The sequence below is a fragment of the Chlorocebus sabaeus genome, chromosome 21 (genome assembly GCF_047675955.1).
Source record: "Chlorocebus sabaeus isolate Y175 chromosome 21, mChlSab1.0.hap1, whole genome shotgun sequence".
Classification (NCBI taxonomy): Eukaryota; Metazoa; Chordata; class Mammalia; order Primates; family Cercopithecidae; genus Chlorocebus; species Chlorocebus sabaeus.
In genome coordinates this window covers 36,891,937-36,912,047 of record NC_132924.1, presented here as the reverse complement: position 1 = coordinate 36,912,047, position 20,111 = coordinate 36,891,937, and positions in this window count along the sequence as shown.

The following is a 20,111-nucleotide window of genomic DNA, read 5'->3' as shown; positions in this document are numbered from 1 at the left end:
CCTATTCCTTAAAATGTCCACATGAACTCTGCCAAATGTATCAAAAGAAATGGCAGAAGTGGGCTTAGTTTGGCTGCCTCCATCCTGCCATAGCCGGGTTCACATAGACCTTTCCTTATTTACAGAAATGAAAACTAGAAATCCTCCATGTCTGTGTATAGTGTTACCTTTACTTGAAGTAAATTCTTCACCTTTGTGTTAGCCTCTTCTCAACTCCACAACACTGTGGAGTGTGATATTCCCGTTGCTGTGGAGCAGTAGGGAATCGTGTGTAAGTCATTTCACGATAACTCTTGAGAGTATTTCACGAAGGTGAAAATTGTGTTTTCACATTATGTTGTGGTATCTCATGTGACTTAAGATGCCTCATATTATATTTATTATATATTTATTTGGGTGCCCATTTTATATTTCTTTCTAAATTATAAGCTCTTTTTCTTATTCTTCTTGGGTGTCCTCTCTTCACATAGCACATAAAAGACATTCCATATATTGCTGGTTAAACAACACTGTGGAGATATGAAAAGGCTAGCACAAAGGTGAAAAACTTTTTTCAACCTGTGGTTTCATCAAAAGAAAGTGCCCTGTTCCCTGATGCTTATTTCTTACACGCAATTCCCTACTGATCCACAGCAGTTGGAATATCACACTCAGATGAAATTAGCACTTCAGGGAGGAAACTGTGACTATCTTGCTCTTACTCTTACAGACTGTTAAGATAATAAACTGAATTCCTGGAACCAAAAATAAACTTGTCTATGAAGAGTATATGCTTAGAATTAGACATATCAATACCTATATAATCCTTTTTTTTTTTCCTTCCTCAAAGTGAGTGCCACTTGCTGGGACTATGAGATGGGGAAGAAAGTCTGATGATTCCAAAAGAATGATCTTTCAGTGTTTACTTTACCCCAGTATTTCTTGCAAAAGCAACTGTACAAAATAACATCAAAAGAATAGCAAAAACAAAAAATAATAGAAGTTAGACAAGCGTGGTGGCACATACCTGTAGTCCCAACTACTTGGGAGTCTGAGGTAGGAGGAGCACTTGAGCCTAGAAGCTCAAGGCTATAATGGGCTATGATCATGCCTGTGAAAAGTCACTACACACAAGCCTGGGCATTATAAAAAGACCCTGTCTCTAAAATAATATTAATAGTAATAGTAATAGAAGTTAAAGAAAATGAATAAAATTGCCTATAATGCTACCTAAAAAAAAAAAGCTGTTTTTATTGTTCAATGTTTCCTTGTAATATTTTTTCATGTAGTTGTATTTTTAGGGTAAATACACACTTAAGTTATATTTTTGATTTAATATTATGTATGTTTTCCTAATTGTTATGTCATGATTATCAACAAAATATTATATATTCATTCAAATGATCATTATGAAGACTATAAAAAGCCCTGAAAAATATGTATAATATCAATTTAACTTGTACCATAACAGAAATAACTGGTCTGAATACAAAAAAACTAGATTTAAGTACTACTTTTTCAATTTAGTAGTTCTTTCATCTTGGGCAAGTAATTTAACCCTTCTCAATTTTTGCCTCTTCATTTTAAAAATGAAGTTCCTAATAGCTGCCTCGTAGTTGATTACAGGGATTGAAAGCAATAACGTAATCAGCTGAGATAGGTCCTTAAGGAAAGGAAGATATTTATAAAAATTTATTTTTTAGTAATTTCATTTTTAATAAACCTTCCTTTCACAAAGAAACCTAATTGATCTCTCTTTCAATCATGTCATAATGAAGTACCTATTTGCCCACTAGTTCCTTCTTAGGGAAATTTCTAGAGTGGATTTACTGGGTTAAAAGATGTGCCATGAATATGGCTCTGAAAATTGCTTTCCTCAAGCCTGTGCTAGCTGGTGTTGCTGTGGCGATGCTGGAGCCTGTCGCTCTCACCCCATCCTCTCCCACATTATAGAGCCACATTTCTAAGGGAAGTGGACAATAAGTATACATTGAACAAATAAGAGTCAGAAAGACTGCTTGTTTATCCAGTAAGCTGAACCATGTATCCCTTGAATAGGATGGTACCTGGGCAACCTCTTCCCAACTAAGAGAAATAGAAAATCCTAATAGCTCGATACGATGAAGGAGCCTGAGCTCTGGGAGGCTGAACATTCTTCGCTGGATTGACCATTTGTGTTTAGCTGAAGGCTAGCTAGTGTGTGCTTGAACCACAAACAACTGTCACTTTAAGGAGCTTGAAACCAGGGGAGTACCTCACGTGGGTACTCTTCTTACCGAAGGAAGCAGACCAAAAAGACCTCAACTTTACAAGTTCTGTCCTGATCACTCCCAGAGACTCAATCTGTCATGGTGGGAATTCACTTGTCAGTGACTGCTCTAAGCATGAATGGGCTTATGCCCCAATTCTGGACAACAAGACAGGAAGATAGCTCTGCTCAGGGCTTTGGAATAACTTGTGTCCTGAATAACATGAACTCAAAACAATGTTGGTATGAAACAACTTACATAACACCAGCATTATGTTGTAGTACCTCATGTGACTTAAGATGCCTCATATGATATTTATTATGTATTTATTTGGGTAAACAATTATATACTTATTTATATTAGGGAATATAAATGTGGGAATTGTAAGCTCTTTTTCTTATCCTTCTTGGATGTCCTCCATTCACATAGCACACAAAAGACACTCCATAAACTGTTGGTTAAACAAATACATAAATACGTTTTGTTCAAAAACTACAATCTAGGCCAGGTGCAGTGGAGTGGCTCACACCTGTAATCCTAGCACTTTGGAAGGCCAAAGCAGGAGGACTGCTTGAGTCCAGGAGTTTCAGATTAGCCTAGGCAACATAGCAAGAGCCTCTTCTCTATGAAACAATAACAACAACAAAACACTACAATCTAAATCTACTTAACAAGGTAGTGGAATTATATTTTAATTGTCTGCTAGGATACTTTAGCTCCAAATAAGAGAAATTCAATTAAAGATCACTTAAACAAGATGTATTATCACACAGCAAAAAGTCTGGAGATATGGTGACTTCGGCCTGGGTTCATTCAGTAGTTCAAACATGTCAGCAAAAGACTCAGGTTCTTTCTGTATCTCTGCTTTGCCGAGTTTACCATGAGGATTTCCTCCTCAGTCTGGATGTACATAGCAGTTATCAATATCATGTCCAGAAATACTCATGTCCAGAGGCAGAAAAGAATATACCTTCCTTGAGCACATTCTATAAGTATGAAAACCTCTCCCAGAAGCCCCAGCTGAGTTACCTTTGTGTATCATTGGTCAGAAATGGTGCCCATGCGCATCCATACTGAAAGCAGTCATTAGACAAGACAAAATTCCTGCCATGACTGATTTAGACCATAGGGTTCATACCTGAAAAACAAAACAAAAAACTAGAGTTCAATTAGTAAACGTAGAAGGAAGGCAGGTGTGCAGCATAAACCACACAGTTTGCACAGACGCTTCACGCCACTCTTATGAGTTAAGGAATTGTGGGAACCCTCCCTACATCTAGGTTCCCAGCAGCCAGTCAAGGGCCAGCCTTGCAAGCAGGCCTTTCTAAGGAAGCAGTCTTAGGCCTGCCATTCAGTTTTTTTGCACATTTCTACATTTGAAGTGTGGCTTGTCCACAAGCCAAGCCCCGTGAGCCCCATTGAAGAAGGAAAGAACGAAGTTCTCAAGAGCAGGCTGAGCAAGTGCATTTTCAAGTATTTCTTCACGGTCTTGGCTGTGTATTCTTGGCAAGACCCACATAGCTTCTTTTAGGAAATGAAATGACGTTTCATTAGGAAATGCAGGTTCGAATGAGGGAACTGGTGTGGAAACCTTTCTAGGGCTGCTCAAAGGGTGCTAAGCCGTGTCAGTGAGGCCTCAACCCATTGTGACTGATACAGCAAGGGGGAAATGGGAAATGGATATCTCACGAATGCAGCCAAGAGTGTTGCTCTATCTCCTTTTAATCTTAAATAGAAAGTAAAACGGGTAGGAAGACAGGTGTCAAAGCAGTCCTTCCTGCTTCCCTTTCCAACTCTCTAATTCCCATGTGTGACATTCCTGCCTTTCCCTCACATAAGCTTAGAACATTTGTTCTGAATCTTCCCTTCTCCTGCTGGTCTCTTCCCATTTTCTATCAATTTTTCATACAAGGTGGCTCTCAGGTACGTTGTTTCTTCTTCATATGCCCAGTCACCTCTCCAGGACAGTCCCCCAGCCTCTGTACAGATATCCATTCTGGTCCTCCTACTTCCACTCACATCTCACATCTGCTGGGCTCAGAAGTTCCAGGGTGCTCTTCTTTATTTATAATTTTCATCACAAAATTCTACCTTGAGATATGGCACTTAAAGGCCCTTAGAACATGAGCTAATCTTCATGCTACCTCTTCAAACTCATAACTTATTACTTTTAAAAAGGCATTTGGCTCTCTGTAAGGCCTTATTTATTTCAGAGAGGTTTTGATGGAAATCCATCAAGATGGTGTCATACTCATCCCTGCCTTTTTACCTCCTAAAAATGCTGACCATAGTTGAAATGTTAACCTTTCACGTATAATTCAGGGTCACTATTTCTTACATTAATTATTAAAGTAAGAGAATGATGACTTCAAGAATTGAGATATTTAAAGTCATTTGTCCTACCACAAACCAACTTCTGATACTTTTCGAGTGCTTATGTATTAAGAAAATAATAAAGATTTGCTGAGCCTTTCCCATGTTCTGGGCATGATTCTAAGTGCTTAAGCCTCATTTAATCCTAACAATTTCATGAGGTAATTACCATTATCAACTCAGTTTTAGAGATGAGAAAACTGAGGTGGAAAAGTTAGGAACACCACAAATGTGCATAACAGCATTGCTTGTAACAGCAAAAAAGTGGGAACACCTCAAATGTACATCAAGTGAAGAATGAATAAATACAATTTGGCATATCCATAAAATGGAACATTATACATAAATACTATTCCATAAAATATAGCCATAAAATGGAATGAAGTACTGATGCATGCTACAACATGGATGAACCTTAAAACTTTATGCTAAGTGAAAGAAGCCAGATACATAAGACCACATACTGTATGATTTCATTTATAGAAAATGTCCAGAATAAATAAATCCATAGGGATAAGTGGAGATTTGTGACTGTGTGGGGCTAAGAATGGGGGAAACTGCATAATGGGTTCAGGGTTTTACTTTGGAATGACAGCAATGTTTAAGAACTAGGTAGAGATGGTCACTGCACAACATTGAATGTTCTAAATGCCACCGAACTGTACACTTTAAAATGGTTAATTTATTTTTTTGTTGTGTTTTAGTTTTTTGTTTTTTTGAGATGGAGTCTCACTCTGTCACCTAGGCTGGAGTGCAGCGGCACTATCTTGACTCACCGCAACCTCCGCCTCCTGGGTTCAAGCGATGCTCCTGCCTCACCCTCCCGAGTAGCTGGGACTACAGGCATGTGCCACCACTCCCGGCTAATTTTTGTATTTTTAGTAGACACAAGATTTCACCTTGTTGGCCAGGCTGATCTCCAACTCCTGACCTCAGGCAATCCGCCTGCCTCGGCCTCCCAAAGTGCTGGGATTACAGGCATGAGCCACCGTGCCTGGCCTAATTTTTTAAATTTTACTTTAACTTATTATTCATTTTTCTTTTGAAAAATTGTAGATTTAGAAGGTACATGTGCAGGTTTATTACATGGATATATCACATGGAGATATGGTGAGGTCTGGGCTTCTAGCATACCCATCACCCAAACAGTGAACTTTGTACTCAACAGGTAATTTTTCAACCCTTGCCCCCTTGCCACCCTCTCGCCTTTTGGAATCCCCAGTGTCTATTATATCCACCTTTATGTCCATGTGTACCCATTGTTTAGCTCCCATGTGTAAGCGAGGCCATGCAGTATTTGATTTTCTGTTTTCTGAGTTTGTTCACTTAGGAAAATGGCCTCCAGCTTCATCCGTGTTGCTGCAAAATACATGATTTCATTCTTTTCTTATGGCAGGTTAGTATTCTGTGGTGTACATGTACCAGTACCACATTTTCTTTATCCAATTATTTAATTGATTAAAAGCCATAAGAAAAGGAGAAAGGATTCAACATTAAAAATGCTACCAAGAGAATCAATTCATAAGTGAAAGCACATTATTTTCTCAAGGAAGGCACTGATGTCCACTTACAGCAGTTTTAGTGGAGGCTGAAGTCAGATTTTTTTCCCCATAAAATAAGAATAAATGTACTCTAGGTGAGGACCAAAGCAGCAACGCTTTTGAGGAAATAATATGAACTTCTTGACATTCTTTCTGACTGTTAAGAAGTATTTTGTGTTTAATTTCTTCTTTTTTCCACACAAGATTTTAATTGTTGTCCTAAAAATACATGAAAACATTGAAAATAAGTAAAAGTTTACAACTAGCAGCTTTATTATGTACTCTTGCGCAATAAGGATTTCATAAAATTTCATTAGATTATGGCTGTCCTCTGGAAGTTGTGATTAAAAGAATGTCCAACATCATTTTTAAAATATAGCAAAATTCTGCATTGAACCATGTGTAAAAGCAAATTCTATCATCTAATAAAATATTAACACACATTTTCCCAAACAGGAAATTATGTTCCAGAATTATAAAAATGTGTGTTTTTAAAGAGCCAGAAATGACAGAAAATTAGAGTTAGGAAGCAAGGATACATAAGAAGCACCTATTATAAATATGTTCGATTTTCTTAATATGTTACAATAAATCATGAAAATTAGAAAAAATGGAAATAAAGTAAGCAAAAAGTTTTCAGTAAAGAAAAGAAATATTTGTGGATTGGATTTATTACAATTTTAAAATGGCATTCTTTGGAAAACAATGTTAATCAATTGACTTGGTGTTTGTAGTATTTTTTAATTTATAGTTTCACTTTTAAATATTGCAGAACATGTTAATGATTGGTTTTTAAAAATTTTTGTATTTGGTTTCTTAAATTGTAACATCTGTGTATTTTCATCTAGTTATTTTCTTATATATTTTGAGAAAACTTTATAAACTTGACCTTCACATTTTCATTTGACTTATTTTACTCTCAATCCTGTTTTCCCTATTAAGTACTTTAATGCTTTTTTTGTGTCATGTATTCATCTCATTTGTATCATTATACATTTTACCCGGCTACATTTTAGCTCAGTTGTTGATGCCTTCAAATTGTTTAACTTTCTCGAATTTATACTTTCTTACTTTGAACTGCTGAAGAGTTTTCAAATAATATATTCTGACACATTATTTGATTTAAGAATCAAATAGGCCGGGCGCGGTGGCTCAAGCCTGTAATCCCAGCACTTTGGGAGGCCGAGACGGGCGGATCACGAGGTCAGGAGATCCAGACCATCCTGGCGAACATGGTGAAACCCCGTCTCTACTAAAAAATACAAAAAAACTAGCCGGGCGAGGTGGCGGGCGCCTGTAGTCCCAGCTACTCGGGAGGCTGAGGCAGGAGAATGGCGTGAACCCGGGAGGCGGAGCTTGCAGTGAGCTGAGATCCGGCCACTGCACTCCAGCCTGGGCGACAGAGCGAGACTCCGTCTCAAAAAAAAAAAAAAAAAAAAAAAAAAAAAAAAAAAAAAATCAAATAATTTTATGAGGTGTTTTCCTACTCTCAGTCTTCAGAAAGATGTTTCTCTTTTTAGTTTTTTGCTTTTGTTTATATTTTCAATTTTCTGTTTTGTTTAATTAGTCCTTATATTGTTTGCTGTCTCATTTTTTTTTATAAGAAATCATGCTTACATATGAATTTCATGTTTTCATCTTACTTATATAAATTTCTCAGATACAGATGTAATTTTGTTACATAGATATATTGTGTAGCGGTAAAGTCAGGGCTTTTAGGGTATCTATTATCAGAACGAAGTACAATTGTACCGATTAATTTCTCAACCTCCACTTAAGTCCCACTCCTCACCTTTCTGAGTCTAGTGTCTATCATTCCACACTCTATGTTCTTGTGTACACATTATTTAGCTTCCACTTATAGGTGAGAACATGTGGTATTTGTTTTCTGTTTCTGAGTTGTTTCACTTAACATACTGGCCTCCAGTTTCATCTGAGCTGCCTTAAAAAGACATGATTTAATTCTCTGAGAAATGAATTATCAAATAAGAATTGAATTTCCTTTGGCTCTATTCTCTTTTTGATTGAGTTCTATGATGCACGTCAATAAAATAAAAACACAAGCTAACAGAAGAAGGGCAAGTCTAAAACCTAATTGCAAGTGCTTTTCTCAAATTTGACTGTGTAGGACCTAATGGGATCTCTCCTTATCTATTAAACCCCACCCAGCCCCGGAATGTCTGCTTGACAGTGTCTTCTCTGCTTATACAATGGTTAGATTCCAAAAGTGTTTATCAATCTAAAATTATACAATATCAGTAATTGCACATCTTCATGTAGAGTTGATACATTTAAGTCACTTGTATAGATTTCCTCTTATCTATACCATTTTATAAACTGAAAGTTCTTAAGTATATTTCATACCTTGAAAAACAGAGTAAAAGTAGAATTTTAATATACAAAATACAAGGTTTCCAAATAATACCTTGTTTTTTGTTGTTGTTGTCATTGTTGTTGTTTTTTATTATACTTTATGTTCTAGGGTACATGTGCACAATGTGCACGTTTCTTACATATGTGTACATGTGCCATGTTGGTTTCCTGCACCCATCAACTCGTCATTTGCATTAGGAATTTCTCCTAATGCTATGCTTCCCCCAGTCCCTCACCCCCGACAGGCCTCAGTCTGTGATGTTCCCCACCCTGTGTCCAAGTGTTCTCATTGTTCAGTTTCCACCTATGTGCGAGAACATGGGTGCTTGGTTTTCTGTCTTGTGATCGTTTGCTCAGAATGATGGTTTCCAGCTTCATCCATGCCCCTGTAAAGGACATGAACTCATCCTTTTTTATGCTGCATAGTATTCCATGGTGTATATGTGCCACATTTTCTTAATCCAGTCTATCACTGATGGACATTTGGGTTGGTTCCAAGTCTTTGCTATTGTGAATAGTGTCGCAATAAACATACGTGTGCATGTGTCTTTATAGTAGCATAATTTATAATCCTTTGGGTATACACCAAGTAATGGGATCGCTGGGTGAAATGGTATTTCTAGTTCTAGATCCTTAAGGAATCGCTACACTGTCTTCCACAATGGTTGAACTAATTTACACTCCCACCAACAGTGTAAAAGCATTCCTATTTCTCCACACCCTCTCCAGAGCCTATTGTTTCCTGACTTTTTAATGATCACCATTCTAACTGGCATGAGATGGTATTTCATTGTGGTTTTGATTTGCATTTCTCTGATGACCAGTGATGATGAGCATTTTTTCATGTGTCTGTTGGCTGCATAAATGTCTTCTTTTGAAAACTGTCTCTTCATATCCTTTGGCCACTTTTTGATGGGGTTGTTTGATTTTTTATTGTAAATTTGTTTAAGTTCTTTGTAGATTCTGGATATTAGCCCTTTGTCAGATGGGTAGATTGCAAAATTTTTCTCCCATTCTGTAGGTTGCCTGTTCACTCTGATGGTAGTTTCTTTTGCTGTGCAGAAGCTCTTTAGTTTAATTAGATCCCATTTGTCTATTTTGACTTTTGTTGCCATTGCTTTTGGTATTTTAGTCATGAAGTCCTTGCCCATACCTATGTCCTGAATGGTATTGCCTAGGTTTTCTTCTAGGGTTTTTATGGTTTTAGGTCTAACATTTAAGTCTTTACTCTATCTTGAATTAATTTTTGTATAAGATGTAAGGAAGGGATCAAGTTTCACCTTTCTACATATGGCTAGCCAATTTTCCCAGCACCATTTATTAAATAGGGAATCCTTTCCCCATTTCTTGTTTTTGTCAGGTTTGTCAAAGATCAGATGGTTGTAGATGTGTGGTGTTATTTCTAAGGCCTCTGTTCTGTTCCATTGGTCTATATATCTGGTTTGGTACCAGTACCATGCTGTTTTGGTTACTGTAGCCTTGTAGCATAGTTTGAAGTCAGGTAGTGTGATGCCTCCAGCTTTGTTCTTTTGGCTTAGGATTGTCTTGGCAATGCAGGCTATTTTTTGGTGCCATATGAACTTTAAAGCTGTTTTTTCCAATTCTGTGAAGAAAGTCATCGGTAGTTTGATGGGGATGGCATTGAATCTATAAATTACCTTGGGCAGTATGGGCATTTTCACAATATTGATTCTTCCTATCCATGAGCATGGAATGCTCTTCCATTTGTTTGTTTCCTCTTTTATTTCGTTGAGCAGTAGTTTGTAGTTCTCCTTGAAAAGGTCCTTCACATCCCTTGTAAGTTGAATTCCTAGGTATTTTATTCTCTTTGTAGCAATTGTGAATAGGAGTTCACTCATGATTTGGCTCTCTGTCTGTTATTGATGTATAGGAATACTTGTGATTTTTGCACATTGATTTTGTATCCTGAGACTTTGCTGAAGTTGCTTATCAGCTTAAGGAGATTTTGGGCTGAGATGATGGGGTTTTCTAAATATACAATCATGTCATCTGCAAACAGGGACAATTTGACTTCCTCTTTTCCTAATTGAATACGGAAAAATTTCTTTCTCTTGCCTGATTGCGCTGGCCAGAACTTCCAACACTATGTTGAATAGGAGTGGTGAGAGAGGGCATCCTTGTCTTGTACTGGTTGTCAAAGGGAATGCTTCCTGTTTTTGCCCATTCAGTGTGATATTGGCCATGGGTTTGTCATAAATAGCTCTTATTATACCTAGTTTATTGAGAGTTTTTAGCATGAAGGGCTGTTGAATTTTGTTGAAGGCCTTTTCTGCATCTGTTGAGATAATCATGTGGTTTTTTTTATTGGTTCTGTTTATGTAATGGATTATTTATTGATTTGCATATGTTGAACCAGCCTTGCATCCCAGGGATGAAGACAACTTGATCATGGTGGATAAGCTTTTTGATGTGCTGCTGGATTCAGTTTGCCAGTATTTTGAGGATTTTTGCATCGATGTTCATCAGGGATATTGGTCTAAAATTCTCTGATTTTATTGGTTCTCTGCCAGGCTTTGGTATCAGGATTATGCTGGCCTCATAAAATGAATTAGGGAGAATTCCCTGCTTTTCTATTGATTGGCATAGTTTCAGAAGGAGTGGTAAAAGCTCTTCTTTGTACCTCTGGTAGAATTCAGCTGTGAATCTGTCTGGTCCTGGACTTTTTTTGGTTGGTAGACTATTAATTATTGCCTCAATAAATAATAAATAAATAATAAATAAATGCATGAACTCTACAGGAAGAATTGCAATTACTGATGTTGTATAATTTTAGATTAATAAATACTTTTGGAATCTAACCATTGTATAAGCAGAGAAGACACTGTCAAGTAGACATTCCAGGGCTGGATGGGGTTTAATAGATAAGGAGAGATCCCATTAGGTCCTACACAAAGCCTGTTATTTGTCTATTTAGAGATTCAACTTCTTCCTGCTTTAGTCTTGGGAGGGTGTATGTGTCCAGAAATTTATCCATTTCTTCTAGGTTTTCTATTTTATTTGCATAGAGGTGTTTATAGTATTCTCTGATGGTAGTTTGTATTTCTGTGGGGTCAGTGGTGATATCCCCTTTATCATTTTTTATTGCATCTATTTGATTCTTCTCTCTTTTCTTCTTTATTAGTCTTGCTAGTGGTCTATCAATTTTGTTGATCTTTTCAAACAACCAACTCCTGGATTCATTGAATTTTTGAAGGGTTTTTTGTGTCTCCATCTCCTTCAGTTCTGCTCTGATCTTAATTATTTCTTGCCTTCTGCTAGCTTTTTAATGTGTTTGCTCTTGCTTCTCTAGTTCTTTTAATTGTGATGTTAGGGTATCAATTTTAGATCTTTTCTGCTTTCTCTTGTGGGCCTTTAGTGCTATAAATTTCCCTCTACACACTGCTTTAAATGAGTTCCAGAGATTCTGGCACATTGTGTCTTTGTTCTCATTGGTTTCAAAGAACATCTTTATTTCTGCTTTCATTTCGTTATGTACCCAGTAGTCATTCAGGAGCAGATTGTTCAGTTTCCATGTAGTTGTGCAATTTCGAGTGAGTTTCTTAATCCTGAGTTTTAATTTGATTGCACTGTGGTCTGAGAGACAGTTTGTTGTGATTTCTGTTCTTTTACATTTGCTGAGGAGTGCTTTACTTCCAATTATGTGGTCAATTTTAGAATAGTGCAATGTGGTGCTGAGAAGAATGTATATTCTGTTGATTTGGGGTGGAGAGTTCTGTAGATGTCTATTAGGTCCACTTGGTGCAGAGCTGAGTTCAAGTCCTGGATATCCTTGTTAACTTTCTGTCTCGTTGATCTGTCTGATATTGATGGTGGGGTGTTAAAATCTCCCATAATTATGGTGTGGGAGTCTAAGTCTCTTTGTAAGTCTCTAAGGACTTGCTTTATGAATCTGGGTGCTCCTGTATTGGGTGCATATATATTTAGGATAGTTAGCTCTTCTTGTTGAATTGATCCCTTTACCATTATGTAATGACCTTGTCTCTTTTGATCTTTGTTGGTTTAAAGTCTGTTTTATCCCAGACTAGGATTGCAACCCCTGCTTTTTTTTGCTTTCCATTTGCTTGGTAGATCTTCCTCCATCCCTTTAGTTCAGGCTATGTGTGTCTCTGCCTATGAGATGGGTCTCCTTAATACAGCACACTGATGGGTCTTGACTCTTTATCCAATTTGCCAGTCTGTGTCTTTTAATTGGGGCATTTAGCCCATTTACATTTAAGGTTAATATTGTTATGTGTGAATTTAATCCTGTCATTATGATGTTAGCTGGTTATTTTGCCCATTAATTGATGCAGTTTCTTCATAGCATTGATGGTCTTTACAATTGGGCATGTTTTTGCAGTGGCTAGTACCGGTTGTTTCTTTCCATATTTAGTGCTTCCTTCAGGAGCTCTTGTAAGGCAGGCCTGGTGATGACAAAATCTCTCAGCATTTGCTTGTCTGTAAAGGATTTTATTTCTCCTTCATTTATGAAGCTTAGCTTGGCTGGATATGAAATTCTGGATTGAAAATTATTTTCTTTAAGAATGTTGAATATTGGCTCCCACTCTCTTCTGGCTTATAGGGTTTCTGCCAAGAAATTCGCTGTTAGTCTGATGTGTTTCCCTTTGTGGGTAACCCGACCTTTCTCTCTGGCTCCCCTTAACACTGTTTCCTTCATTTTAACCTTGGTGAATCTGACAATTATGTGTCTTGGGGTTGCTCTTCTCGAGGAGTATCTTTGTGGTGTTCTCTGTATTTCCTGAATTTGAATGTTGGCCTGCCTTGCTAGGTTGGGGAAGTTCTCCTGGATAACATCCTGAAGAGTGTTTTCTAACCTGGTTCCATTCTCCCTGTCACTTTCAGGTATACCAAATGTAGATTTGGTCTTTTCACATAATCCCATATTTCTTGGAGGCTTTGTTCATTTCTTTTTACTCTTTTTTCTCTAATCTTGTCTTCTTGCTTTATTTCATTAATTTGTTTTTTAATCACTGATATCCTTTCTTCCACTTGATCGAATAGGCTATTGAAGCTTGTGCCTCCATCATGAAGTTCTTGTGCCATGGTTTTCAGCTCCATCACATCATTTAATGTCTTCTCTGCACTGTTTATTCTAGTTAGCCATTCATCTAACCTTTTTTCAAGGTTTTTAGCTTCCTTGCAATGGGTTAGAATATGCTCCTTTAGCTTGGAGAAGTTTGTTATTACCAACCTTCTGAAGCCTACTTCTGTCAGCTTGTCAAAGTCATTCTCTGTCTAGTTTTGCTCTGTTGCTGGTGAGGAGATGCAATCCTTTGGAGGAGAAGAGGCACTCCAGTTTTCAGAATTTTCAGCTTTTCTGCTCTGGTTTCTCCCCATCTTTGTGGTTTTATCTATCTTTTGTCTTTGATGTCGGTGACTTACAGATGGGGTTTTGGTGTGGATGTCCTTTTTGTTGATGTTGATGCTATTCCTTTCTGTTTGTTAGTTTTCCTTCTAACAGTCAGGACCCTCAGCTGCAGGTCTGTTGGAGTTTGCTGGAGGTCCACTCCAGATGCTGTGTGCCTGGGTATCACCAGCAGAGGTTGCAGAACAGCAAGTTTTGCAGAACAGCAAACATTGCTGCCTGATCCTTCCTCTGGAAGCTTCATCCCAGAGAGGCACCTGCCCGTATGAGGTGTCTGTTGGCCCCTACTGGGAGGTGTCTCCCAGTTAGGCTACATGGGGATCAGGGACCCACTTGAGGAGGCAGTCTGTCTGTTCTCAGAGCTCAAACACCGTGCTGGGAGAACCACTGCTCTCTTCAGAGATGTCAGACAGGGACGTTTAAGTCTGCAGAAGTTGTCTGCTGCCTTTTGTTCAGCTATGGCCTGCCCACAGAGGTGGATTCTGTAGAGGCAGTAGGCCTTGCTGAGCTGCGATGGGCTCTGTGCAGTTCGAGCTTCTCAGCTACTTTGTTTACTTACTCTAGCCTCATCAATGGCAGATGCCTCTCCGCCTGCCAGGCTGCAGCCTCATAGGTTGATCTCAGATTGCTGTGCTAGCAGTGAGCAAGGCTCCGTGGGCATAGGACCTGCCGAGCCAGGCACGGGAGAGAATCTCCTGGTCTGCCAGTTGCTAAGATCATGGGAAAAGTGCAGTATTTGGGCGAAAGTGTCCCGTTTTTCCAGGTACAGTCTGTCATGGCTTTCCTTGGCTAGGAAAGTGAAATGCCCTGACCCCTTGCACTTCCAGGGTGAGGCGATGCCCCACGGTGCTTCAGCTCACCCTCCATGGGCTGCACCCACTGTCCAACCAGTCCCAATGAGATGAACCAGGTACCTCAGTTGGAAATGCAGAAATCACCCATCTTCTGCAGTGATCACACTGGGAGCTGCAGACCAGAGCAGTTCCTATTTGGCCATCTTGGAACAGACTCCATTTTGTGTTTAATTTCTAAGTTTTATCTGGGTTCCAGAAAGTTGAGATTGTTGGATAACCAATCTTTCAATAACAAGTTCATGCTTCTTGATTAATTCCTTTTATCCTGTTGGTATGATACACGTGTCAGATTGCACACAGCTTTAAGGCCAAGAATGGTTCCTCTACCTTCATCAAGTTCCTGCTTCCCCAGGTCATGCTGTGTACATGAAAGGCTCTCAGCAATGTGTTCCCATTGCTTACAGTTGGCTCTGCCCTCCTAGCCAGTGCAACTCCAGACAGCTCTCTGTTCTCCAGAGAAAGCAAATGGGGCACAAAAAACTGTCAGTCACGTATTCCAGCTCCACAAGAGTCACCAGAAACATCCTGGACTTTTTATGCCCAAAGTTGGACAGTAGAGAATTATCCTTGGTGCCTATAGCTGACATGTTTTTTGTCATGTGGCTCTCCCCGCAGAAGAGAGGAAATCGGAGAAGTGTGGATCGCTCCATTAACATATCTGACTGCAGACCATTTAGCTCCTGCATCCCTTCTGAGCACTCTGAGTATGATCTAACTGGTGAGAAAGTGCACTGAGAAATTCCAGGGTTTGGTGCAGAGTTCCAAGTCCTAAAACACCAAGGCTGGATGAAACTCTCAATTCTAAAGAGTCTCTGGGAACCATACGTTAAAAATCAGAGATTCAGTAAATAATTCCCTGAGGACAGTCATCCTCAGTTTCCTGCATACTCATTATTCACTATTCATTTTTATTTCCCTTTCATAAAGTGCTTTGGACTGTTCTTTAAGATGACATTACTCTAAAGTTTTTTCCAGAGACTGCATTTAAGCCTCAGATAACAATATTTGTATATATTTCTTCAGTAGCTGTTACTCCAGTAAAGAAGGGCTGAATCTAAATCTTCAAGAGAAATTTGAATTTTCCAAGTAAGTTATGTCCTGAGATTGAGTGACTTTTAACAGTTTAGGAGGAAGAAAAAAGTTTCTAATTAATTTTCAGCTGGTTGGGCCCTGCTTCCAGCTCTCTCATGGTTTTCTCAGGAGAGTCTTATATAAAAGGTAAAAACAACCTACCACATGTTTGATTGCCTTGGGCTGCTTGTAATCCAGAAAATTGTTGTTTATGTACTCAATTGTATGCTATAGTAATCTCAACTGGAGTGCTATTGCTTTCATAATTTAAAAGTACCAATGATGTCAAGTGTCAAGTTTTTGTAAGTATTTAGCTTAAAAGGTCTTTTATTTCTGCCAACAGCTGCTCTTCTGCATCAAGGATCTCCAAGACCATCCCCAGGTTGGAGGATTTTCTAGGAGGAATCATAGGACTCAGTGTATAGTCATCTGCATGGGTATGATTTATTTCAGCAAAACAACACAAAGCAAAACCAATAAAGAGAAAATACACATGGGGTGATGTCTCAAGGAAATTAGGCACAAACAACGAAGAGTCCTCTCCCAGTGGAGTCACACAGGACACACTTGATTTCTCCAGCATCAAGTTGTGACAACACACGTGACGATCTACCAACCAAGAAGGCCAAGGGCCCAGAGTTTTTGTTGGGGAATGGTGACATAGGCACCCTTTGCCTGACATATACTAAAATACCAGACTTCCAGAAGAAGGCAGGTGTACAGCATCAACCACACTGTTTATGCAGACACTTCAGGCTACTTTTACCAGTTAAGGAATTGTGGGAATCCTCCCTACATCTGAGTTCCCAGATGCCAGCCTAGGGCTAACCTTGCAAGCAGGCGTTTCCTAAGGACAGCCGTCTTAGGCCTGCAATTAAATCTGTTCTGCACCTTTACTCTCCACTCCAACTGTGGCTTGTCTACATGCTAACCCCACTGAATTAACAAATTTCATTCTTTCTTTCTCAAGAGCAGACTGAGCAGTGCACTTTCAAGGACCTCTTTATAGTCTTGGCTGTGTATTCGTGGCAAGACTCACATGGCTTCTTTCAGGAATGAAGCGATGTTTTGTTGGGACATGTGTGTAGTTAGACTGAGGGAGCTGTTGTGGAAACCTTTCTAGGGCTGCTCAAAATGTGTCAAAGATAAGTCAGTGAGGCCTCAGCCCAATCAAATAAAAATGAATCTGTGTATTCACTATAGTTTTTGGTTTTATTTTTATGTATTTATTTATTTTGGAGATGGAGTTTCACTCTTGCCACCCAGGCTGGAGTGCAGTGGTGCAATCTTGGCTCACTGCGATCTCCGCCTCCTAGGTTCAAGCAATTCTCCTGCCTCAGCCTCCCAAGTAGCTGGGATTACAGGTGTGCGCCACCATGCCCAGCTAATTTTTGTATTATTAGTAGAGATGAGAGTTTCACCATGTTGGCCAGGCTGGTCTCGAACTCCTGACCTCAGATGATCCACCTGCCTCAGTCTCCCAAAATGCTGGGATTATAGGCATGAGCCACCCCACCCAGCCAAAACATATTTTCTTTTATACCGTGTTCCTAAAATGTTGTTGTTTCAACATGTAACCAATGAAAATATATTAATGAGACATTCCAGTGTAAAATGTCAATAGTACCAAGATTGAGAAACTTTGGTTTAGATACTGGTTGCATCACCAACCAAATATATGGCTTCGAGCTTACCCTTCTGAATATCACTTGATATTCCCACATAAAAATAGGGAGAATAATACTTATGTCACAGTGGTAATACCTAAAACTTTAAAAAGTACTCACAACGGGTCAGGCACAGGAAACCAAAATAAGGAGGCTAAAGTTCAGAAAGGTTGGTGAACTCAAGTTGCACCACTAGTGAGTGACTGAGCAGGATTAGAAACTAGTCCAAACACGATCCTTTACGTGCCTCTGAGCCTCCAGCTTGAGGGGTCTACGGCTCCCTTGACCATTCAGTTGGAGGGGTCACTTGCCCTTCCATGGCCTCCGTGCACAGAGCTGCTCAGAGTTATGCAGATCCATTGACAACAACTTGCTCATCTGGATAAAGTGTCAAAAAAGGTGGTAGCCAGGAGGAAAGAATGCGATAGAATTGATGCCCAAATATCTCCAAAGTGCTGGGATGCATTACAATCAGTGGTTAATAGACTTACTGGATGTAAATGGACAATTTAATGTCGCTTCCAGGAATAAAAACCCTGACTCCAGCTTTCCAGAAACACAGGGTGTTTAAGAGTCCCAACACCACTGCTGCCAAAAGTTACAGCTAAAGTGCTTTAGCTGGAAGCTTCTTACTCAGATAGATTCCTTTAACAGAAAACAAGGCTCTGTATACACAAACACCAAAGGTCCTGTCTTTTTCTTTTATAGATATATATGTCCAATGCTTTTCTCTCTTCAAACCTACAACATTTATTGCATATCTCAAAAAGATTTTGTGAACGTAAGTATAAAACTCTAATTTACATGTCAGATATGGTTCTAATTCTGGACAAACTATCCTATTTCCCTGGATCTAGGAGCCCATATTTACAGGCAATGCCATTCTCTGCTGTAAATAATCATAACAGCAGCCCTTTCTTGTGTGTGTATTATGCCCACATGCTTGACGTGTGCCATCATTTTCATCTTACTGTTGAGAACCCTGAGGCTCAGAGAGGTCTAATGATTTGCCCAATACTACAGAGATAGAAAGTGACAAAGTAAGTTTGAAACAGGGGCTCTTGGAATCTGAAGTCTGACCTCATGCCGCTATACCACAGCAATGACAACTGTGATGCAAATTCAGACCTAGCCTAACAGGTTCAAGGAAGTAAAGGAAATACTAGAAGCAAGATGAGCAATATCATCTTTTGGCTACTTAGTAGGAGGCAAAGGGTGGTTGGTAAGAGGAGCGGGGAATTTGGAGTCAAACTAGACTTGAATCTCATATTCAAGGGTCTAAACCAAGGTTTCTCAATCTGAGCACTACTGACATTTTGGGACAGATAATATTTGTTAGGGAGTGCAGCATTGCATGCGTTGTAGGATGTTTAGCAGCATCCCAATAGATGTTGGTAGCATCCCCCCACCCCACCCCAAACTCCAATTGAGATGACCAAAACTGTACCCAACATTGCCCAGTGTCCCCAGGGAACAAAAATGGCCCTTTGCCCCAGGTAGAGAAATAATGATTTAAGCCAGGTCTTCCAGGCTGCAAAGCCCATAGTCATTCTACTACATCATGTTATCATCCATACATATTGTTATGTATTTTCAAAGCACCATGTTGTTTTTCTTCCTCACTTTATATAATTTCATATTTATTTGTATGATTATTTCATCTGTCTCCCCAATCTACATCAACATAATTGAATGCCAGGGTTTTTGCTAACTTTTTTTCCCCAGGACTTAGTACAGAACTTGGCACATGGTAATTGCTCAATAGATGTTTGTTAAATGGTTAGAGGTAGGGAAGGAAGAAAGAAAGGTTTCCCTGTACTTGTATTTCTGTACTTTGGCAGTCAATAGATAGTCTTATGTGCCCAATACTGTCACCGACTGTTCAGCGGGTGTGTATTTTCTCCTTGACCAGATTATAAGAACTGATGGGCAGGGACATACACTGCAGGATGTTTGGATCCCATGGCTTCCAGCACCATGTCAACACAAGGGAGACACACAACACACAGTTATTACACCAGAGTAAGTGTAATGCCCCTGGTGGTTTGCAACCTTTCAGAGGCAAAGGATGATTAAGATGTTTAGGGAATGTGGAAATGGGAATATGGATGGAGAATTACCTTCCTTCAGATATTTTAAAAGCCAAGCTGCCATCTACTAAGTTGTTTTTTTCCCAATTTATACTGTCATCACACTATTTGAGAGTTCCCATTTCTCTGCACTCTGGAGCTGACCTAATTTACTGATAGTTTTTGGAGCATTGCTTAGGGGATAATTGGGGGGTGTCAGTAGCCTTATGAAAATGTCATCCTTATTTCTCCAGGCTTCGCAATCCTGGGGTTTCCAGTCAGTCAGGAAACAGAATTTCTCTGACTCTCCCACAGTATACATTTTGGCACCCCTCAAAGTTCCTTTTAATGAATTCTCAGTGTTTCACAGGTGTTTATAGTAAAGGCCTCTTGGATACTGGTGGTATCACCATTTTCCTCTCTTGCTCTGTCTCATGTCACCACTGGGGCCACCAACCCTCATCCCTGTCTGTGTCATAGCTATTGGTGCAAATTATGTCATAATTGGTGACTCTTATACCATCAACATCTTACAGAGATTTTACTGAA